The sequence below is a fragment of the Zootoca vivipara genome, chromosome 15 (genome assembly GCF_963506605.1).
Source record: "Zootoca vivipara chromosome 15, rZooViv1.1, whole genome shotgun sequence".
Lineage (NCBI taxonomy): Eukaryota > Metazoa > Chordata > Lepidosauria > Squamata > Lacertidae > Zootoca > Zootoca vivipara.
In genome coordinates this window covers 42,226,222-42,251,041 of record NC_083290.1, presented here as the reverse complement: position 1 = coordinate 42,251,041, position 24,820 = coordinate 42,226,222, and positions in this window count along the sequence as shown.

Genomic DNA, 24,820 nt, shown 5'->3' with positions numbered 1-24,820 from the left:
GCAAACAGCATGCAGACCTAGTGGTGGGAGGAAAAAATCCTTAAATAAGAGACATGGGGGAATGATCAATGATCTTCAATGTCTGTATACTAATGCACAGAGCATGGGAAATAAACAAGATGAACTTGAGCTCTTGGTACAGCAAACTAAATATGACATAATAGGCATCACTGAAACCTGGTGGGATGAGTCTCATGATTGGAATGTAGTAATAGAGGGATACAATCTATTTCAGAGAAATAGACCAAACAGGAATGGAGGAGGAGTGACGCTATATGTCAGGGATGTGTATACCTGTGAAGAGATCCAGGATTTAAAACTTCAAAGCCAAATTGAGAGTATCTGGGTCAAAATTAAGGGAGAGAAAAATAACAGTGATCTCATTGTTGGAGTTTACTATAGATCCCCAAGCCAAACTGAGGACACAGATGACCAAGCATTCAAAAGGAAGTGGATGTCAAACTCAGCCAAGAGCATTGTCCCGAAAGTGGGAGAAGCAACAAGAGGATCAGCCATTTTAGATCTGATCCTAACCAATAGTGATGACCTGGTTAACAGGGTAGAAGTGGCAGGATCATTAGGTGGGAGTGATCATGCTCTTCTGGAGTTTATTATACAGCGGAAAGGAGCAACCAAGCATACTAAGACTCAAATTCTAGATTTTAAGAAAGCCGACTTCAGAAAACTTAGGGAAACGCTGGGTGAGATCCCATGGACAGTAATACTAAAAGGGAAGGGAGTTCATGATGGTTGGGAGTTTGTTAAACGGGAGATATTAAAAGCACAACTTCAGGCAATACCAATGAGACGGAAACATGGAAGGTGCCTAAAGAAGCCAGGGTGGCTATCTAAAGAACTTTTAACTGAGTTAAGATTTAAAAGGGATATATACAAAAAATGGAAAAAGGGGGAAACCACCAGAAAGGAATTCAAACAAATAGCCAGCACGTGTAGAGACAAAGTCAGAAAAGCTAAAGCACAGAATGAATTCAGGCTTGCTACAGAGGTAAAAAACAACAAAAAGGGCTTTTAAAGGTATGTCCGTAGCAAAAGGAAGAAGAAGGAAACAGTGGGGTCACTTAGAGGAGAAGATGGTGAAATGCAAACGGGACAGAGAGAGGGCAGAACTCCTCAATACCTTCTTTGCCTCAGTCTTCTCCAAAAAAGAAAACAATGCCCGACCTGAAGAATATGGAGCAGATGATTCAGCAGGGGAAACACAGCCCAGAATAAGTAAGGAGGTAGCACAAGAATACTTGGCTAGTTTAGAACACTTGGGCAAATAAATAAATAAATGAAAGGCACAAATACAGGATGGGTGACACCTGGCTTGAGAGCAGTACATGTGAAAAGGATCTAGGAGTCTTGGTAGACCACAAACTTGACATGAGTCAACAGTGTGATGTAGCAGCTAAAAAAGCCAATGCAATTCTGGGCTGCATCAATAGGAGTATAGCATCTAGATCAAGGGAAGTAATATTACCACTGTATTCTGCTCCGGTCAGACCTCACCTGGAGTACTGTGTCCAGTTCTGGGCACCACAGTTCAAGAAGGATACTGACAAGCTGGAACGTGTCCAGAGGAGGACAACCAAAATGGTCAAAGGCCTGGAAATAATGCCTTATGAGGAACGGCTTAGGGAGCTGGGTATGTTTAGCCTGGAGAAGAGAAGGTTAAGGGGTGATATGATAGCCATGTTCAAATATATTAAAGGATGTCATATAGAGGAGGGAGAAAGGTTGTTTTCTGTTGCTCCAGAGAAGCGGACATGGAGCAATGGATTTAAACTACATGAAAGAAGATTCCACCTAAACATTAGGAAGAACTTCCTGACAGTAAGAGCTGTTTGACAGTGGAATTTGCTGCCAAGGAGTGTGGTGGGGTCTCCTTCTTTGGAGGTCTTTAAGCAGAGTCTTGACAGCCATCCGTCAGGAATGCTTTGATGGTGTTTCCTGCTTGGCAGGGGGTTGGACTGGATGGCCCTTGTGGTCTCTTCCAACTCTGTGATTCTATGATTCTATGAATAAAAACAAGAATCTGATTAACGTTAATATAAAAGTAGTTTACTCACGGATTCATTCAGGTTCACAGACTTATCCCTGAAGTCAGGCTTAGGTTACATAACAACTAGAACTATTCCATAAAGAAGTTAGTCCCAAGTGACTGTGACTAAGCAGTCATTTATCCAAGCACACAGCAACATCCAAAATGAAGAACACACACACTGATCAGAACATGGAGGCCTTGTGCTCCTCCATGCTAGTACAACAGACACAGCCTCTTCAAGTCTGTCCCAGCTCAGGAGGAAACAGGAAGTATTCTCCTGAGTGGTACAAAACATCCCCTAATGCAGCGTTTCTCAACCGCTGTTCCGCGGCACACTAGACGCTGGCTGGTGTGCCGCGACGTACGGCGACGAGAAGGGCAATTTGCATTGTCACATGCCTGGCGGCCACCAATGATCAACACTGACCCACCAGAAAGGAAGCCGGCTGGGTCACGATGCGGGGCGAGCGCAGCTCTCAACAGCCACCACCACGGGAGGGTGGTTTTAGACAAACTTAAAGAAGCTGGCTGGATGAGCTCAACCTGAAACTTGCTGAGCAAAGGATTGTGCTGGCAGAGAAATCAGCGGCTTGTGAAGCCTTATTACAGGAGATTGCAACCAACACAGCAATTGGCAAGTGTTTCTTACAGTCATAATTATATAGTCAATATAGGGCAGCACAGAGTTAATTTTTTTTAACTTGTTTAATGGTGGTGTGCCTCGTGATTCTTTTCATGGAACAAGTGTGCCTTGGCCCAAAAAAGGTTGAGAAACACTGCGCTAACGTGTCCACTATAGGAATGTTGTACTTGACTGCAGTTGTACATCCCAGTCTGCGCTTACTTACAACCCACCCCAGAGTGGCACTAGCTGTAAGTGCCTGCCTCCATTGTCTCAGCACTGTCTCTGCAGAACTCAAAACAGAGGAGGAGGGGAATGACTTGCACTCAAAGTCTGTCTGTAGGCTTCCCCCAGGAATCTGGTTGGCCTCTGCGAAAGCAAAATACTGGATGGGCCTTTGTAGGGTTGAAGTTCTTGTAAAGTGCTTGGGTGACTCTGCCTTGTCCATCTTCTCTCACTCCAGCCTATCTCATAGATTTGTTGTGAGGCTAAAATGGAGGTGGGGGGGAGAAAAAAATATGGATGGCCTCACATTGGCTATCCCTGATATAACTATTTGAGGGGGAAACCCACACACGATCTCTATAAACATCCTGTTTTCATTGTTGATAGGTCTTGGAGTGCACCTAGGAACTTGCCAAGTCTGTCACTTTTTTTCTTTAATTACTCCAGCATCTCAACAGGAACTTGTCACCAGTGAGCAGATGGCAATAATCCTTATCTTCTAAGTGACAGTCTGCTTTCTGCTGAACAGCGATAGACTGGGGCAGTGGGCGAGGAAGGAAAAAGAAAAACCACTCCAGGACAACAATTTATCCTACCTAAGGCATCTCGGGGATCATCAGTTTCTTCCTAGATGTCTAGCTTGTCAGAACCGAGATGGAAGTGCGAGGCCCTACAGCATATGAATGTGTACATTATGATGCACTTATGGGGTCTGGGTGGCAAGGTAAGTGCTCAGTATAAAGCCTGGGATTTCTACAGCTAGATTGATAATCACACTAACTATGCTGTCTATCTATGATTGCTGCTTGAAAATTTAATAAACCATCCCCAAGAGACTTATGGGATCAGGAAGTCCTATGATCACCTTTGAACTGAAGTTCCACTCCAAAAGCTATTTTGAATAGGTTTATGCATTTGATTATTTATGCATTTATTTATAAAAGTATTTATATGCCTCCTTTGTGCAAGCATCAGCACAGTGCACAGCAACTTAAAACACCTTTAAAACAATCATTGGTGACTTAAGAAAAGTTTAAAGTCTGTGACATGAAAACAAAAAATTCTTCAAGATGCCTGAAAGTCAAAAGCAAGGATGCCTGCTGAATGAGTGTTCTACACTACAGCATGGGACCAGTGATGCTGAATGCCCAACTTCTGGTTGAGGCCAAGCAGGCCTCTGTAACATGGGGGACAACTATCAGTGCTCCTCCATATGATTTTAGAGACTGAGCTGCAATATAAGAGCTCAGGAGATCCTTAATAGAGTTCTCCGCTACAGCCCCAAGATCTCGCTCCTGCTCAGTCATCAGCAGTTCAGACCCCTTTTCCATATGTGTGAAATTAGGATTTGTTGCCCCAGCATTCATCACTTTTTTCTTGCTTTCAAGTAGGGAAGGTGTGTCACCTTTTACTGGAGAGCCACTGCCAGTCAATGTAGACCAGGGGTCAGCAATACTTTTCAGCCAGGGGCCGGTCCACTGTGCCTCAGACCTTGTGGGGGGCCAGACTATATTTTGAAGAGAGAGAGAAATGAACGAATTCCTGTGCCCCACAAATAACCCAGAGATGCTGTGGCGTTTCACCTCTAGAGGGCCTAGAAGGGGTTAAGTTGCCAGGGAGGGAAACGACCAATGGGAGCTCTCCAGCCAGAAGCAGGGTATATATAGAGAGAAGCAGGCAGGGAGGGAGGGAGGAGAGTTAGATGAGAAGAGAGTGAGATAGATGAGAGAAGTTGGTGTGAAGATAAGAGCTGGTTATTATTGTGGTGGCTGTTAAATAGTGAGATAGACAGGATACAGTGTTATGAGTTTAGTGATAATTATTATTAGTTATATTTAGAGGTAATAGGCCGGTAATTCATATTTAAAGGTATTAGGCCAGTATAGGAACCATCGGTGATTTTTGAAACCGTTTAAGCTTTGTACAGTAACCAATACGCATAAGAACATTCAATAAACTATCTTGTTTTATTTTACTATATCCTGGTCTGAGGTGTGTGAGTGATTGAGAGTATTTGTTTGTCGTTGGCACATCACCAATAGACCGTCAAACGTCCGGGGGTGATGTGCAGGTCAGTGTGACCGCGACAGATGCTGTTGTGTATTAAAGTAATAGCACAGCCAAGTATTGTATTGTATTGTATTGTATTGTATTGTATTGTATTGTATTGTATTGTATTGTATTGTATTACAGAGTTTATTTGAATGTACAAGTTCCAGCGGGAACATCTATCATTTGCTGGTTCCGGGTGCAGGATTTGGATCCTCTGCTGGATTGGTTTCTGCGGGAAGGAATCCGTGCCATTGGTTCCCAGCAAAATGTATCTTTTCCCTGCTAGTACTCTGTATTATATAAGCCCCCGTTTTCCCCATTCCTGTGTTCTGGCTCTTACCTGTTCTTTGAAGTAAAGAGATGTTGTACGAGGTCCTCGCCTCCAACTTTTTATCTGCACCGGGCTGAAATCAATGAAGACCCACTACACAACAGATGCATTTTAAATAAAAGGACACATTCTACTCGTGTAAAAACACGCTGATTCCGGGACTGTCCACAGGCCGGATTGAGAAGGCGATTGGGCCGGATCAGGCCCCCGGGCCTTAGGTTGCCTACCCATGATGTAGACAATGCTGAGCTGGATGTACCAGTGGTTCAACTCAATAGAAGACAGCTTCCAAAATTTCAAAGTTTTTACCTTGTTTTATTAAATGCAAGTAAAATAAGTAAAATAAGCATGCTATATTGGATCACTCTCCATGGCACCAGAAAATGATCCAATACAACTTGAAAATCTTCTGATGCAAATTATTCCATGCATATTACCATAATTTGCCCTGGAAAGTTTTCCAGTTCATTTTTTTAAAAAGAAAACCACACCGCTTGCTCCAGATGCTGTTGTCCATTGAAATATGTGAAGTGAGTCTTCTAGGTGTAGAGCCCTGTTTATGGAATGGCTCACTTCACGGTACTTATTCTTTTTGCACTAGATGATCTTTCTTTAAAGTGTTGCTTCTGTGGATCAGTTTTTATGATCATTCATTCATTCGGCCTTTAATGGCGTAATTTAAACCATAAAATCCCATCCATAAAACATTGCTAATCCAGACATATTAAACACATAAAACATATAAAAGACTCGGTTTTTATGTTGCTTTTACCTGCTATTTTATTTATTTTTTGTTAATTTTATATTTTAATGCAGGGGAGGTGAAGGGAAATATCCAGTGTTATTTTTCTAGGGGAAAAATGGTGCTGGAATTCATCATGAACCCCTCCCTCATTCTCTTATACGTAATGGCAATGGGGCCCACCTGAGAAGGACCAGAACTGAGTTCCAGAAAGTTCCATCTCAAAAAAGTACTGGAAATATCTATTAACCAAGTGGTTTATCTGGTGCCTTCGGTGCAGGCTCCAGGTAAAGACTTTGTCACCCAGGTCTTCTAATTTACAGTAAGCATATAATTCTGGTGCGTTCTTAAAATTGCATCAGTTTTATGCTGGATCTAATTGTTTTTCTGCTGCTAAATACAGTATACGCTGGCTTTTGGGTGCCAGGGTGTGAGCGTGCTGATTTGTACTGCATGTGCAGTAGTTGGTTTGGGCTGTTTGTTGTGCTGTAATGTACCTAGTTGATTTATGTAGTAGCTACATTGTAGCTGGATTGCATTTTGCATTTTTAAAATGTGTTTGCAAACAGCCCAGAAGACTTAATTGAGGGGCCATAAAGAAATGTAACAAATAAAATAAGAACTAAATAAGTGTAAAAGGCAGTCACTGTGTGGTTTCAGCAAAGCTTAATTGCCACTCATCACTGAGCTGTTGTCTGTAAGGAAAGCCAAGCACAGCCTCCCTTTCTCTGGCTTTCTGCTTCAACAGCGCCTCCTGCCAGTGACTTGGCCACCCTCTGCAGTTCTGGCAAGCTGGCAAAAGGCAGGGGCTGCAGCCCGTTGAAATAGGAGTAGCAGGTGGAAGGAGGGGAGATCCTGCTTTGTGTGAGAGAGAAATGACAGCATCCTATATACAGGTAGAGTGGATGCAAGGGAGGTGGTCATGGACAGTAGTCAGTTCTGGTTGTGGTAGAGAGAGGAAAAGAAGGAGGAGGGGAAGGGGTGTTTCTGCAGGGAGGTGGAGGCTCATGTAAAGACCCTGGTGGGCCTTTTTGTGGGGGGCATGTGTGGTTTGTGTTGTGTATCATGCTGGGGAAGAATATAATCAGTCGGAGCTAAGGAAGATCCTTCTCTGAAATGCTGGGGAGCTACTGCCAGTCACAGCAATGCAGCCTTTGCCAGAAGTTTCAGGTAACAGCTGGGCTGCTGTGACTGATAAGACTTTTAGTCCAATACATCTAGGAGGGCACCTGGTTGGCAAAGGCTGGCAGAGAGCTAGACAGAGCAGTGGTTTGCCTGACTCAGTACAATGCAGCATTCCATGCTCCTATTTTGCTTGGGCTGCTGATGTAGAATGCCACCATTCAGTTACCAGAAAATCATATTAATTCAGGGCTGCCTATAAATGTAACAAAAATACATACCGGTAGTTGTAGTAGTAGCAGTAGTAATGATAGTGATGGTGATGTCCCCCTAGCTTGGTGTTTCCAAGCTGGGGTAAACTGAAGTTCAAATAGGGCTGTGAACCTATACTCCTATATCTGGGAGTAAGTCACATTGAGCTCCCTGGGGGCTTACTTCTGAGTATACATGAGGAGGCTTGTGCATATGTGTCTAAAATAGCAATAATAGCAATAATAGTGATGGGGGTGATCATCATATAGGAAGGGCATCCACTTGGCTCCATGTTCCAAGCCAGGAGTCAGCAGCAGTTTGCTGCTTCAGCTGCCGGAAGCACAGCCATTGGCAGAGTTTGGACACTGCAGCAGCAGCAGCCAGCAAGAAGGCTTGGGGTGGGGGTGGGGGGCAGAATCCTGCATAGAGGAGGAGCCTCCCCGTGTCCCAGGCTGCTCTGGCCAGGAGCCCACTTACTGCAATGGGGAGGGGCAGACAAACAGCCAATCTACCCTGACCCCCGACTCTCTCATTCTCCCCCTCCTCCCCATCCTCCTTTCTTTCCTTGGGAAGGGCAGGGGAAGAGAATTCTTCTCCCTGCTAGACAGATCTCCAAAGGGCTCAGCAGCACAGGTGTTGGGTGCAAGGAATGGGAACTCCATATACTCACAGGTCACACCCATGTTCACTACTAGGGTTGCTAATTGGGCAAGTGAAAAAAATCTTGCTCCTGTGCTTTTAGCAGAAGTGTGATCTGTGGAAATCAGCATCTGAAACAGCACCTGACTTCCTGGCTGTTCATTGCTGCAGAGCCCGCTGCTGTTTAAAGGGACAAGGACTGGTTTTAAAGCTGGCAATCACACACACTCCACTGCAAGGGGGCACAACCCACCTGCAAACTCTTCTTCAGTTCCAGAAAAATTCTTTCTGCTTTATGTGCCCTGCCGTCAGATATGTTGCTTGCTCACTCTGCCAAAGAGCCTCAGCAGATCAACTGGGGGGGGGGGGGCTTGCCCTGATTTTCTGTGCCTGTTGACTGCTCCTCTCCCCAGCATCTTTACAGAAATAAAGAAGGATTCATGATTTTTTTTTCTATATCAGGGATATGAGACCACAGGCTGAAGGTCTGAATATGGTCCTCCGTGCCTCTATCTGGCTCCCAATACTCTTGCCAAAACACACCTCCTCCCCTCAGGCCACACCCTCCCTGGCCCTATTCCAGAAGACTCCAGTAGATGTTAATTTTACCTTAGTGGAGTTGTCTAGTTTCTACACCCACACACCCCTCTCCAGGGCCAGTCCAAGACATTTTGGCACCTGAGGCGAACCACAAATTGGGCTCTCCGCCACCAAGGAAGAAGAGGGGTGTAAGTATCTGTATCAGGAACATGGGGAATAATAAATATCAACATTGGGAACAGGAGGGCACAGGGAACCGAGAGGCCTCTGTGGAGGCAGCACTGCAGAGAGGCGATGCTGCAGAAGAGACAGCAGATCTAGCCTCCAAGAAGTGTGCTGCCACTGCTGCTGGCACTGGGGCAGGTAATGCATTCCTTGGAAGCCAAATCTGACGCCCCTGTAAATCCTGCCACCTGAGGTGGTTGCCTCACATTGCCTTTGCCTCATGTGTGGGCTGGCCCTGCCCCTCTCTGTCTTCCATCTAGGCAACCAGAATTTAAGAGTGCATTTCTGCCTACCAAAAGCAGAGGCAGTGAGGGGAGTCAGCTGGAGAGAAGACAGACAGAGAGATCTGAAGAGCCACATCCACACTCATCTGAGATTCCCCAAACCTGCAGGAACAAAGTGGGGTGCTGTTTGGGTTTTTTTGTTGGGGCAGGGGGTTGTTGCTGTTGGGTATTTTTTGTACCCTTCTTTTAGATATTGTTTTGATTTATGTAGAAATTTTTCAGTTTGGTTGCATATTTTTAGTGTTTTATTTATTGTTCACGACTACTTTTGTCATGTTTTTCATGTTGTAAGCTGCCTTGAGTGTAGCTTAAACTGTGAAAAAGCAGCATGAAAATAAAATTATGTATGTACATATGTATGGCGTGCTCTCTGCTTGTGCTCAGAGGCGTCACCCAATTCTCCGTATGTTCCAGAAAGGTTGCCCTGGCACTGGGCACAGATTCTAGAGCTGACCTTTGGCAGGAATTAAGCCTCATCTGGCTCAAAGGAAACCGGGTTGGTGTGAGACCCACGGAGAAGGGCACTGGCATGATTTCTGTCTTTCCATTGCACCCTCTAACTTGCCGCAGATCCTGAGTCATTCCTGCAGCATCAGCGCCTCCCTTTCACCTCCCTCTCCGGCTTCTGATCCCAGCTCAGCTGAAGGCAGATACTGAAGCTCAGACTTCTGCCTTCCCAGCCTGCATCTCCTCCTCCAACACCCACCATCAGTGTCATTTCTCCCTCCCCACTTCTTTGCAGGTCACCATTATCCAACACCTTCAGGGGAGGGGCGGGATAATTTCTGTGGCTAAGTGCACCCCCCCCATCATCCTTTCCCTCCACTTCATGGATCTCCTTTTCCCTCTAGGGCGACAGCAATCCCATTTGATGAATAGGGCTGTGTGTGCTGCAGTAATTTCCTCCCTCCTGGGCATTGAATCAGCAACAGCAAAGGAGCATGAAGCAGACAGTTCCTGCAAAAGGAGATTGGACTGAGGGCAGGGTGAGTAGAGAGAAAGAGGGGGAAGGCAGTGATTTCTTGCTTGTGGAGGAATAGGGAGCAATAAAACAAGCCTGTTCCTCCACACTGCATAAGCAGAAGCTTTCGCATTAACCTCTTCTTCCTCTGGGAAGGTGCCTGCAGAGAGATCTCGATGAGGTTCATCAAAGTGCCAAGCCCCATCAGTCTAGCTGGAGGAGAAAAGGGATGGAGCCAGGAGCCTGCCACTGTAGCTTAGTGGTAGAGCATCTGCTGCTGCACATAGAAGGACCCAGGTTCAATCCCCAGCATCTCCACATAGAGCTTAAACCCAAGAGAGCTGCTGCTGGTCAGTGTAGACAATACTAAGCTAGATGGACCAGTGGTCTGACCTGACTCAGAATAAAACAGTTTCCTTTGTTCCTGTGACCTTCCAAGTACAAAGGGTAGCTTGGCTGTTTCTTAGGCCATCTGCAGAAGCGGAATCACTTTATGGTGGTACAGCTGCCTTGCATGCGGAAGGTCCCAAGCTCAGTTCCCAGCTTCTCCAGGTAGAACTGGGAAAGAGCTGCTGCCAGTCAGAGTAGGCAGTACTGAGATAGTTGAACCAATTCTCTGACTCAGTTACAAGGCTACTCTGAGGGGCTAGGGTCGCTGAAGATGCCAGGCAAGAAACACAGTGTGTGCACTTGTAGTCTGCTAGACGGACGTCACAGTGGTAGAGCACATGAGGTAGCAGGTGACAGTAAACACCTTTACCCGAGTCCCCAGAGGAGAGCTCCTGCCAGTCAGAGTAGATTCAGCTTTGGACTAGATTTAAGAATAGTGTGGCCTGCTAATCAGCAGCTTCCTATGTTGTATCCTTGGGCTCTGCCCAGTAAGTGGAAGTTTTGAATTCCTGGTGGCAGCCTTAGAAGTATCTGGTGAGCCCTATAAAAAGGTAGAATTGGAAGGGACCTCAAAGATCATCTAGCCCAACCAAGTTAGCCCAGCCAATGCAAGTAGCTCACTACTCCAGCATCCTTCAGAGTTGGCCATTCCAGCTCCTGCTTAGAAACCTCTAACAAAGGAAAGGCCACCACCTTTCAAGACAACCTGTGGACCAGCTCAAGCCATCAGGAAGGGGTTCCCCTCCCTAATGTTCAGTCAAAATCCAGATGTTCTCATTACCTTTGCTAGAAGTTCCCCAATTTCTTTCTTTTTAAAAAATTCTAAACCAGTACAGTACTGGGGAAACTGGTGCCCTCCAGATCTTGTTGGACTCCAGTTCCCATCTTCTTTTTCTTCGGCGATCAATTATAGCCAAGTAAGATTGTCTTCCATTAATATGGTCTTGACGGTATGTCCATGAGTGACTGTGAAGGCCAATTCTGGATCCACACATTCTTCAACAGTGGGGACATAGGTTTCCGGGCGAGAGTTGATCATAATGAGGATTTGCCAAATGTGCCTTCCTCTTAGCTCATTTCTCCCTTTCGTCCTGAGTTCGAGAGCCAGTGTGGTGTAGTGGTTAAGAGCTCGTAATCTGGGGAACCAGGTTCGCGTCTCCGCTCCTCCACATGCAGCTGCTGGGTGACCTTGGGCTAGTCACACTTCTCTGAAGTCTCTCAGCCCCACTCACCTCACAGAGTGTTTGTTGTGGGGGAGGAAGGGAAAGGAGAATGTTAGCCGCTTTGAGACAACTTCGGGTTGTGATAAAGCGGGATATCAAATCCAAACTCTTCTTCTTCGTGGTTCAAAGCCTTTGGTAGAGGCTTTTCTCCGATTGGAGGGCTCATAGGCCAGTGTTTTCCAATCATACAGGTTCATAATGCTTTTTTAAAGTTTTGCCTTGAGAGCGTCTTTAAACCTCTTTTGTTGTCTGCCAGCATTACAGTTTCCATTCTTAAGTTCGGAATAGAGTTGTTGCTTTGGAAGACGATAATCTGGCATTCGAACAACATGACCAGTCCAACAATGTTGATGTTGAAGAATCATTGCTTTAACACTAGTAATCTTTGCTGCTTCCAGTACACTAACATTAGTTTGCTTGTCTTCCCAAGTGATATGTAATTTTTTCCAGAGACACCATTGATGGAATCTTTCAAGGAGTTGGAGATGGCATTTACAAGTGGTCCATGTTTCACCATGGTAGTATAATAGCTTTGTATACAAGCATTTTTGTTTCCCTGCAAATGTCCCGGTCCTCAAACATTCTGCACTTCAACTGGGAGAAAGGGGCTCTCACTGAGCTCCTCCTCCTTGACCTTATCACCTTGGGTGACCCTACTGGGAGTACAATACAGTGGTACCTAGGTTTAAGAACAGTCTTGTTTACAAACGATTCTGTTTACGAACTCTGCAAAACCGGAAATAGTGTCCCAGTTTGCGAACTTTACCTCGGTCTAAGAATGGAATCTGAAAGGTGGAAGGGCACTGGAGGTGGGGGGCCTCATTAGGGGAAGTGCGCCTCGGTTTAAGAATGGTTTCGGTTTAAGAACGGACTTCCAGAATGGATTAAGTTCCTAAACCAAGGTACCACAATATTAATAATAATAATAATAATAATAATAATAATAATAATAATAATTAATTTACTATTTATGCTCCACCCATCTGGCTGGATTTCCCCAGCCCCTTGGGGGGGGGAGGCTTCCAACAAAATATTAAAAATACAGTAAAACATCAGACATCACAAGCATCATAGGAATGTGCAAGCCCACTCAACATGACAAGGTAATGATCCAGTGAGTGAGCAATTCCCATCAGCCTCAGCCAGCATGGCCAGTGGTCAACAATGATGGGAGCTGTAGTCCATCAAGACCAAGAAGGCCAAAGGTTCCCCCTACCTGTTCTAAAGTACCAGCTGTCTCACCGACTTTGGTGCCATCTGCAATATGCCTATTATGTACTTGCTGCTTAATAACCAGATAGAAACACGAATCCATAAAATCCCTATGGATCTTACACAATCTCATTGTCCCAGAATGATATTTCCCAATATGATTAAAAAAACAAACCAAGTAGCAGACTGCTGTTGTTGGCCTCTGAAATCTTGATAGTTTCATGCATGCTTGATTGATGGTGGGGCTTCATTGTCAAAGACAGACTGCACAAATCAGCTCTTTAAAGGGGGGTAATAAGCTGGCATCTCACATGCATTACAGAATGAATGGTAAAGAAAGGCAAGAAGGAAACAAATGGAAATGCTAAGCCTTGATGGATACTGGAGAGGAATGCAGCAGGCAAGAAACCATGCTCTTTTGTAGCACATATCCAGCCAAATTCAATTGCATTTCATTGTACATCCTCCAGACTGAGCCCTGGTACTGAAGACACACAAGTGCTCGGGCTGCGGGAAGAACTTTAGCCACAGTTCAAACCTCCGGACGCACATGAGAATCCACACCGGAGAGAATGTGTGAGACGCTGGCCTCCCAAAGATGGGACATGGTGGACACTCAAGTCCAGGAAGCTCTAGGGGCCCAAGGGTTCCTCATCTCTGATTTTGCAGATATTTTCGCCTGGGTGGGTAACATTAGGGATAGAGCTACATAATGTGGGTAGATCATAGAGAGGTGGGTTTAGAAGAGATATTGACTGACCTTTTTTCATCCTTTCCTTTCCTTTCCTTTTTATAAAATAAATGTTTTAATCCCCCCCCCAAAAAAAACCCAACAGTTTAAAGACCAAGCACCCTGACTCCATTCAAGTCTCAATGCTAATTCCTCCCTCAGCATTTGTGAAGGAGGATGTGTCTGCACACTAAAAGCATACAGTTGCTTTATACCAATTTAACTGCTATGGCTTTGCTGAAAAGCAGTTTAACAACCAAATTGTTTCTCATAGTTCAAGGTCTGGAAATTCACTGTTGGGGACCCCTAAACCTGTCACAGAACTGTAGGGCTATTGGTGGAGTGATGTTATTTTTCAGGTTTATAAGTGGAATCTTCAACAAAATGTTGCAGTGTGTATGACTCCTGTTCTGAATTCCAGCCAGGCACCTAGCGAAGCCTTTCCCCACAATACTCCATTTCATTCCTGCTTCCAACAGTCAGACAGCATTGTGTAGCCACTGAGCATGCTCAGTCCACATTTGATGGTTTTTCAGAGTTTCTTCCTTTCAGTTTACCCCTGCCCCACATGGGGTTTTTTGTACTTCTGCCCCAAGCCTGTCCATACCATCATCTTGTGTGAGGATGGTGCCATTTTGGCTACATAAACAATGGCAATCCCAGCCTAAATATTAGAAACAGAGGGGAATGAGGTGTCAGTGTCAGAACTGAATCATTAGGGTGGGGCTACATTATTTACCGCCCCTCCCATCACTGGTCTTCCTTCAGCTTACGAGGGTGATATGGGGAGAGGCTCTGGTAAGCTTGGTGTGGTGCAAACTGCTGACAGGAGGTCAGGTAAGCGCCACCAGTTGCTCCCAAATCGAGTCCTTGGGGTTTATTTCTGCATTTTACAACAGAAGTGATAAATAGCAACATGTAAGACAAGCCAAAATGTTAATGCTCCCTTTGTTGCAGAACCAAGAGCCAAAGAAAAGCCTGCCTATTAGCTAATGGCAAAAGATTCATAGGCTCTATTAATGCACTGGTGCGATTTCCTAGCACTCAGACACTACGCAATGCTAACAGCATTTGTGGGTGCTATAAATTGCAACCATGAAATTCAGCTAGCTGCTGTAGGCTGGATGAAAAGGCATGCAGACTTGTGAGGTTTTAAAACCTTTCATTCTCCACCAAAGCCTGCTCCCTTCCTTGCCGCAGACAGTGGGAACACCAGAGGTAGATTTACCTAGGGTTGCCATATTTCAAAATCTGGACAGAAAAGTTGTTGAGCTTTTTTTAATGGATTTTCCCGGACATGTGGCAATTGTAATTTAGCACCCACAGTGACAATATCTGCAAAAAAATAACCCTGCACCCTTTTCCCTTCTCCCAGATCAGAGAATAGTGGCCACTCACTCTTATGCAGAGGAATAAAGCTTGCCTGCATTTGCAGTGTTCAGGAAGTCCTGATGGTCGGCTGATGATCACTGGGGCTTGCAAAGTGTTGTGCTCCACACTTTGCAAGCTCAGGTGATCAGCAGATTGTTGGCACAGCTAGTCTAGTCTTGATGCCCTGCAACTCCCTTCTATTCAACTATTTATTTACGTGTGCCCCCCCCCCATTTCATGTATGGTGTATGGTGTAGGACAGATGTTCGTTGCTTAACCAAAATAGCCTCATGAGGCAAAGGAGGAGAGCTATTGAGCCTGTGAGCTAGAGATGCCCCCACCATTGTTCAACCTCTTGGTAGGGCCAAAGCACCATGAGAATGAAAAAGACTGCATATACACAATACATTTAAAGCACACCCTACTAAAAGAAAAGAAGTCCTGGGAACTGTAGTTTATTCACACAGAGCTACAGTTCCCAGCACTTTTAACAAGCTACAGATCCCAGAATACTTTCGGGAGTGATTTAAATGTACAGTGTGTCTACAGTCACAATGCAAAGCACAATTATAACTAACTTGGCCACTATTGCTTTAACTGCTGCCTAGAGTTTTCAAATGCAACGAATAAGTTGAGCAGAATGTGGGACTGTCATACCGGAAGATAAAAGAAGATTCCTGCAGGAGTTTGCATGTTTGTTTTCATTTCACCAGGATGGCCCTCCTAATTAAATTAATTCAAAGCTGTAGGAGCAGCAGGAAGGCTTTTGAAACCTCCCTGCCTCTTTCCCCATCCTTTTCTCATGATCCCACTGCCTGTAATTAGGAGGCCTTTGCAGGAACCTGGTGTCAGATGCCTCCGCTTTGTTTCAAGGCAGAATACACGCTTCAAAATAGAAGGGGTGAAAGAGATGACTCTAATCTTGCAGATCCTCTGCTTTGCCTGGTAACAGCCATGAATTATGTATACCACCAGCTTCCTCTCATTCCTGCAGCCTTGGAGAATGAGGGCAGCGGCATGAGTCTGCGCTTTTCTGCTTTAGAGGCCCCGATGCGACAGGGTGAGGTGAGGTGAGATGCATCAGCAGAAAGAGGCAATAGTTGCCAAAGCCTGCAATCCTAAACAGAGGCTCCCTTCAGCCCTTGGCAAGGAGCTGTATCTGCACCTCCAAAGCCGAGAGGGACCATGGACCAGAAACTCAAAAGGTTGCTTTTTGATGAATTTCACACTCTGCCAGTGACTTCCTCCATGGCCATCAGGGCCAGATCTAATCTACTCTGTCTTCCTTCCTTCTCCATCAATCTGCCTGCCTGCCTCCCTCCCCTCCCTTGTGCAGCCACCCAGAGCAATGGAGAACTGGCCTGGGGGCGTGGAGATGGACAGGCAGGCTCTGAACCAGAGTGGAGAGGTGATTTGGGGGCCTGAGCTCTTGGTGTGCGGGACACACACACACACACACACACACACACCCCGTGGCCAACCCCTAAGCACATCCCTGATCCTAAGCTCACTTACTTGGGAGTAACTCATGGAATTTAACTGGACTTGCTTCTGAGTAGACATAGTTATGAATGCAGGGAAATAGATAAGAAGACTGTGCTGTGAACCTCTCCCTGTGCCCTTCCTGGGCTGAGCAGGCAGTCCATCCCAACCAAAACCCATCTGCTATATTAGGAACATAGGAAGGTGCTTTATAGCAAGTCAGGCCACTGTCCACCTAAGTGAGTACCGACTACCCTGACTGGGAGTGGCTCTCCAGGGTTTAAGGTAGGGAATATTTCTCAGTCCTACCTGGAGTTTCGGAGGAAAGGCAGGCTGGTGAAGGTTTTACAGGAGGGATGGGCAGTCTCTCAGTCTTTCCTTTTACTAGTCTTAAATCCTTAAATATATATATCCCTCTCTCTCACACACACACATACACACACACACACAGAGAGAGAGAGAGAGAGAGAGAGAGAGAGAGAGAGAGAGAGCTAATTGTTAATTCCATGCTTCCAAATGCTGAGTTTAGGCTCACAGGCATAAGTAGCTTTTTCATGTTGCTTCAGTACAGCTGCCCTCAATGCAATATTTTATTTACAATGTGTTGCAGAAACATTCATAAAGAGGGGAGAAAATATATGGTTTCTATTGCTGTTACTTACTTGACACAGTAATTTATCATCCAGACTCCGCTTTCAGCAAGGGCTGCATTTTGAGCTCTTTATCTCATTAATCTCCAGTAAGATGTTATCTGCAATCTTTCTGGTAAGCCTAGTTTTTGTATAATAAGGGAATCCACAATGATTAGCGGATGGGTCCAATTTTATTTGCAGCACTGGTGTGCTGGATACATTATTCTATTAGACACCCCCCCCCCTTGAGCTTCAGAAATTGTAGACTGATTATTACTGTTGCTAGCAAAAGGGGCGGGGGAGAATAATAAAATTAGAGGGTATAGCTAACATGCAGCTAATCACTTTTTTGCTTTTTCAAACAGACAACAGATTAGATTCATAGAGGCAACATCTGTAGCAGCTGTGTGGCTGTATATGTTTATCCTGGATATAAATCAGATGGAGAAAAATTTAAAAGGTATCCCTTAAGGCACAAAAGGGCTCTGGCTTTGAATCAGTTAGCAGCACTCCCACAAGGGAACCAGAAATGTATTTTGAAGGGTTTTGTTTCTTTTGTAATGGGAAATTACAGTAAAATAATCTTAGCAGGGCTAGCACTTTGATGGGAAGATAGATGAAGCAAAGAACTGGTGTCTGAGTGATACAGCAAGGCTTAAAATTATTTTGGCCCTAGCAAAAGGGAAATCCATACTCCAGTTGTATGGACTGACATGGTCTGGGCTGCCACTGTGTAGACTCCATTGAGGACAAGGCCAGGTTGAAGTGGTTGGGGACTCTGATGCAGTTCCCAGAATAGGTCCCCTTTCCCTCAAAAATGAATGCATGAAAGAAGATACCAGAGAATACATTTTGATATATCTTAAAGACTGAGAAATGTATTTTTTACATTATTCTATACATATTACATGGACTACCAGAAATACTCTGATCAAGGGCAGCTTCAGAACTCTCAGCAAAACACAACGAAAAACATACCTATCCTTCTAATGGGTGTAGAGGTGAAGAGGAGGAGGAGGAGGAGGAGGAGGAGGAGGAGGAGGAGGAGGAGGAGGAGGAGGAGGAGGAGGAAGCAGTGGCGTAGTTAGCTCCCCGGCCGCCCGGGGCAGCAAACCCGAAGGCACCCCCTGGGGGGAGCAGGGTGTCCGTCACGTGCATGCGTTGCATGTCACGATGCATGCGTCATGGCACATGACACATGCACGCACAGGAGGGATACGACACGGCGCCACAGCAGGCAGCAGCGGGCGGCGTCCGGCAGGCCTCCCCCTCTCCCTCTGGCCCTCCCTCCGCCCGGTCCTGCTCGCCTGCCGCCTGGCTTTCTTCAGGGCCATTGTGGAGGCGGGCAAGGGCCGTAGAGGAACCAGGCTCGAAAGCCGCTGGAGCTCTTTCCACAGTGCACCCCGGCCTCGCCTCCACATAGGCAGTGAGGGGCACTCGCAGCAGCGGCCGTCAGAGGTGGTCACCCCCATCCAGCCTGCTGCCCCCCGCCCAGCCTGCCGCCCGGGGCAGCATGCTCCCCTTCGCCCGCCCCCCCCAATTACTACGCCACTGGGATGAAGAAAGCTCAGACTTGCAACCATGGGCCTAGTTGCATTTACACCATCCTAAATCTAGTCATGATTTAGGAGAAGGCCCAACTCCAGTTTTAGTTGAGCACTCAGCAAAGTGCCTTTTCATAGAGCCCTTCCTACACAGGTGGGCCTTGGGAAGTTTTACGTGATGGTGGTTGCAACAGGCAACAGCAACACTGCAATCCAGCAGCAGGGAGCAGCCACTCAGATTCCCAGTGGCGCCCTGGAGCAGTGGGAAATACCCAGAAAACTGAGAGGGCAGGAGGAACTGAGTGGTATACCCTGGAAAAAGGGATGGGTGGTTGGGTAGCACAGTGACCTGGAGCATTCCACCCTAAAGCATTTTATTTCCAAATAATTACACAGAAAAGGAAGCCTTCTGCAGACACCACTTCTCTCACTGCTGTGAGAGGGAAAAGATGTAGCTCAGTTGTGGAGCATCTGCTTTGCATGCTGAAGGTCCCAAGTTCGGTTCTTGGCATCTCCAGGTCAGGCCTGAAAAGACTCCTACCTGAAACCTTGGAGAGCTGCTGCTGCTAGTCCATGCAGGCAATACTGAGCCAGATGGACCAACAATCTGACTCGGTCTCCCTATGCTCCTGTGAGAAGCTTCAACCTTCCCTGCAACTTTCAGAATTACAGGAGTGCTGTCCAGTGCTGATCTAAGCTGGTGCCTTCCAATGGTTTTGAACCACAACTCCCATGAGCCCCAGCTAGCATGGCTGATGGAAATTGTAGTCCAAATTATTTGGAGGCAGCATTTGAAACTTTTAGGCATGTTTTGCGACAATGAATTTCATTAGCGTGAGCAGTTTCTGAGCTCTGCGTGCAGTTCTGCACCAAAGATTTCAGATTAAAACTGCAGAGTGGAAGGAAAAGAGGACCTTTTTCTGCCTCTCCACTTACAGCTACTCTCTGAAGACTGGAAAAGAGACCCTCTTAAGAATATTAGGGGGTCAGCCAGGGGAAGCTTGGCTTTGTTTTTTTGTTTTTTGCAATCTTCAGATGAGAGCTAATATGAAAAATGAATATAAGATTTTAGCTACAGTTCATTCATTTCCAGCTTTGTATTCTTGTTATATTAAAAAAATGTGCCTGGACATTCTGTTGTTGTGTCCATGACCCAACAAGCTCCTAGCTTTCATAGCTCAGTTTCTAACACTGTCTGGAGGGCATCAGCTTGGGGAAAGGCTGATCTTAAAAAATCTCAAAGGAAGACAACATGAATAAGTATCATGAACATCTGCATGGCACACAGAAGGTCCCAGGTTCAATCCTGGCATCTCCAGGTAGGGCTGGGAGACACCCTGGTATGAAAGTCTGGAGAGCTGCTGCCAGTCAGAGAAGGCAATACTGAGCTAGATGGACCAATGATCTGATTGGGTAGAAGGCAAATGCCAATGTTTCCATACTCCTAAACCAGTGGTGGACTTTGGTCTCTCAAATATCAGTGGCATAGCTGCCAAGTTTTCCCTTTTCTCGCGAGGAAGCCTATTCAGCATAAGGGAAAATCCCTTTAAAAAAGGGATAACTTGGCAGCTATGATCAGTGGTACAGTCATACCTCGGGTTAAGTATGCTTCAGGCTGAGTACTTTCAAGTTAAGTACTCTGCAGACCCGTCTGGAAATGATTAATCCACTTTCCATTACTTTTCAATGGGAAAGTTTGCTTCAGGTTAAGTACAGACTTCTGGAACCAATTAAGTACTTAACCTGAGGTACCACTGTACACTAAAAATTGGTGCTCCTCACCCCATTCTACAGCACTGTTGTAGCGTCCCCTGTAGCACGGCAGTAGGGTAGTGAACCAGCTGCACTACCCTAAAACCACCTCTGCATAAACACATGTGTGAATTCAACTAGCCACAGGCTGCTTTGCTTGTGGGTGGGCAGTATAGAACAGTGCCCTGACCAGGGTGGTCTTCTGCAGCTTGTTTCAGGTGACCCCTGGTGGCTCAGCCAGTGTTCACAGACCTTGCAGGAGTTAATAAAAACAGCCATGCTTGACACTATTGTACGACTGCAGCAGATAACAGGTCAGCTGATACTTGTTCTCTTTAGAAAGGGTTTTGCCTTGCAGCTAGAATCCCGTATCTTGATTCCACCCAGCCCCACCCAAGCCAATGCTGTAAGCCCAGACATTGCACCAAATGATGTCAGCTTTTCCCTCCCCCACTTTCTGAGTCAGAGAGAGAGAGAGAGACGCAGAGAAAGACTGATATGAATTTATGTTTCCAGAAATGAAGTGGGGAGACAAAGGGGGTGAAGTCTGTCTGAAGAGCAGGAGCCTAGGGCTGCATCTTAAACAGGGTGTGGCCAATCCGGTTACTGCAGTCTGTGCTGCAATGAGGTTTTACATCCCCCCTAGGACCTTGATCTTCCGTTAACTCTCTCTGCACCAACAGGAACAATACTTTCTCAGACTAGCTAATTGTTTTTTTAAAAGACTGGAAGCAGGTATCTGAGCTCAGAGAAGCACAGATCTTTAGAGCAACGGAAGAAGGGGAGGAAGGTGTTGCGTTGCTGGGAGATACTGAACTGACAAGCAACTGCATTTTCATAAAGTGATAGCTCACCTTTCTGTTTCTGCTGAGGGTAGACAGCCCCTCCCTTGGTGAAACATTCCCCATCCTCCCACATCATCTTCACAACAACTGACCCAAGCAGTGATGTCTGGTGCCTAGTAGGATAGAAACATAGCTGCCAAGTTTTGCCTTTTCTCGCAAGGAAGCCTATTCAGCATAATGGAATTTCCCTTTAAAAAAGGGATAACTTGGCAGCTATGGTAGAAAGCAAATGAGGCCGAGGGGAGGAGAAACCAGAGCCAATGGCATGTGGAGCCCAGAGCAAAGAAGAGGCAGTCAACTAATTCTACTTTTGCTTCCACCTTCTTTCCTGCTGAGTTCTACAAGGGGTGACACTGAGAAGGTAGTGCCACCCCCTGGATTGGTTGCAAGTAAGAAGGCATGTATTTGGGGGCTGGCCAAAGGGAGACTGAGGGTGGTGGGACAGTGCTCCACTTGACCTTAAATATCAGCCTCCACTGGGTTCAAGGTCACCCAAATAAAATTTGCTGAATGGGGATATGAAAACAGGTCTCTCTTGTCCTGGCCTGCTAGCTGTTCAACAGTGGAAGAGAGTGTCATGGCACCCCCTGAATTAAATTAAATTAAATTAAATTAAATTATACTTCACCACAGGTTCATGAGCCATACTGGAGTAAACTAAAGGCCCATCTAGCCCGGCATTCTATTTTTGACAATGGCAATGGTAACCTGCTTTTAAACTTAGAGGCCCCAATAGGAAATATTCATTCATTCATTCATTCATTGCATTTGCCTTTCCCCCCCCCCAAGGAGCACAAGGTGGTATACGTGGTTCTTCCCCTCCTCAATTTAATCCCCACAATAACAAGGTAGGTGAGGCTGAATGTCAGTGACTGGTCCAAGGTCACCCAAGTGAGCTTTATGAACAGATGAGGATTTGTACCCGGCACTCCCTGGCCAAACACACTAACATTCTTTGTTTAATTCCCCTTTAAAGTCATTGAAGCCATTGGCCAGCACAACTTGTGGCACAGTGAATACTAGAACCCAGGGTTGTCCTGTGAAGCTGATCTTTGGGAGACTCAGGAAGACAGGCAAGTTCCTAACACAAGATGGCCATCAATGTGGACATCTCTAAAAGGGAATTGGGCAAAATTTATGCAGGAGAAGCTTATCAATGACTCTGAGTTGTTATTTTTATATATTTCCTCCATTATCAGAGTCAGTGTGCTTCTGAAGACCAATTGCTGGGGAGCATGAGCAGGATAGCGCTATTGGCCTTGGTCCAGTATACCTGAAGGAGCGTCTCCTCCCCCATCGTTCTGCCCGGACACTGAGATCCAGCGCCGAGGGCCTTCTGGCGGTTCCCTCGCTACGAGAAGCCAAGTTACAGGGAACCAGGCAGAGGGCCTTCTTAGTAGTGGCGCCCACCCTGTGGAATGCCCTCCCACCAGAGGTCAAAGAGAATAACAATTACCAGACCTTTAGAAGGCATCTTAAGGCAGCCCTGTTTAGGGAAGCTTTTAATGTTTGATGGATTTCTGTATTTTAGTATTTTGTTGGAAGCCGCCCAGAGTGGCTGGGGGAACCCGGCCAGATGGGCGAGGTATAAATAATATATTATTATTATTATTATTATTATTATTATTATTATTATTATTATTGCACTCATGTCCTCATCATGGGCTTCCCATGCGCATCTGATTGGCCACTGTGAGAAAAGGCTGCTGGTCTGATTCAGCAGACGCTTATAATGTCCTTCTGACTTCTGTCTGCCTTGAATATACTGCCTGTTTATATCTCAGGGTGATAGAATTAGGTGATTTATTTTAAAAAGCAAAAAAAAAACCTACTCTTGTTTCTCTGCATCATGCACACTGTGATTCTAAAATGCTCCGTCATGCCCTCACTTGGATATCTTTTGAAGAAACCAAAAAAGTCCCATACATTTTATGCATCCTTCATAGAAGCACTGGCAGAGGAGTGCGGGGGGAGCACACCGTCCCGGTGGGGTGCCATCACGGCTGCTCCCCAGCCCACGCCGGGCGCCACACCCCCACAGGTGGCATGCCACACCCCCGCGGTGCGCACCAGCCCCGCCCCCCGCCTGCTCTCCGTCCCCTGGTGCCAGAGTATGAAGCTCTGCCACTGCATAGAAGGTGTTCCAGTGCCCTTGATCATTGCCCTTGAAGAGAAGGTGGGATTCAAATACAGTATAGTGCACAATAATCATCAGTAACATTTCACAGCTCTTACTGGTGGGGCTGTTGCTGAAGCAGGAGTCTGAAGCAGATCTCCCCGTGCAAATTTATCTCCATTTGCAGAGGTTGCTTGGGAGTTGCAAAAGACACAAGAAATTGTTATGCAGACATTATACCAACTGATTGATCAATACCTTAAGTAGTCCTTGCTATTAGGATTCTCTCTCTCTCTCTCTCTCTCTCTCTCTCTCTCTCTCTCTCTCTCGTTATATATATACATCCACTGACAAGAAGCAAATGCAAAACTCTACCTTTGGGGTGACCTTTTGGTAACTTTTGGTGTGTGTCTTGCAGAACCCTTAAAAGCAGAAACCCTTCAAAGTGCAAACCCTTATATCTCTGCTTGGAGGTAAGAACCACCGAGTTCAATAGGGCTTACTCCCAGGTAACCTATATACAGTGGTACCTCTGGTTACGAACTTAATTCGTTCCGGAGGTCCGTTCTTAACCTGAAACCGTTCTTAACCTGAGGTACCACTTTAGCTAGTGGGGCCTCCAGCTGCTGCCGCGTTGCCAGTGCACGATTTCTGTTCTCATCCTGGGGCAAAGTTCTTAACCCGAAGTACTACTTCCGGGTTATGAGAGTCTGTAACCCGAGGTGTTTGTGAACCGAGGTACCACTGTACTAGCAAAGTCAGAGCTTAACACTTGAAGCACATTTGGCACCAGTCAGCTAAGCTCCCATTTTTGATTACATACACAGTTTGAGGACTTAAGTTTGTGAAGTGAGACAATGGAAATGGAAAAGGATGCAGGATTCTAATCAAGCAGTATCATCCTCAGCATCATTGCCTGTATTATGTTCACAATTTTCTAGGCACTAAACAAATATTAAAAATGACACAGGTTTCCTATCTAAAAGCCATGATACAAAAGGAAAAATCAGAGGAGGGAAGAGAAAAAAACAAATTCAGGATCTGAAATTTTTCCCCAAAAAAATCAATTTCCATCATTTCAGACAAAATGTCTCAAACTCATTAACAACAAAAACAATTAAATGTGTAAGAACTATTCAAATTCAGTGCAGATAAGAATAAATATCTCCACTTAAGAGGTTTGTGGGGAAAGGAAGGCCTTCCTTTGGCTCAGAAAACACAGTAGAAACAGTGCCTTTTCTTGAGCATCAAAGTGACCGAGAAGAGAAGGCATAGCAGCCCTACCTTAACCTAATGTGACTGAATCCCAGATCAACCCCAATTGCCCCTGCTTGGTCCTAGATCTGGGATTCAGTCGGTGTTGGGGCACAGTCCTAGATGGTGCTCATTTGTCTGCACTTGCCTCAGAACATCTGAATGATGATCAAAACCTAGAATCATAGAGTTGGAAGAGCTTAAAGGCCTCCATGTTCTGATCAGTG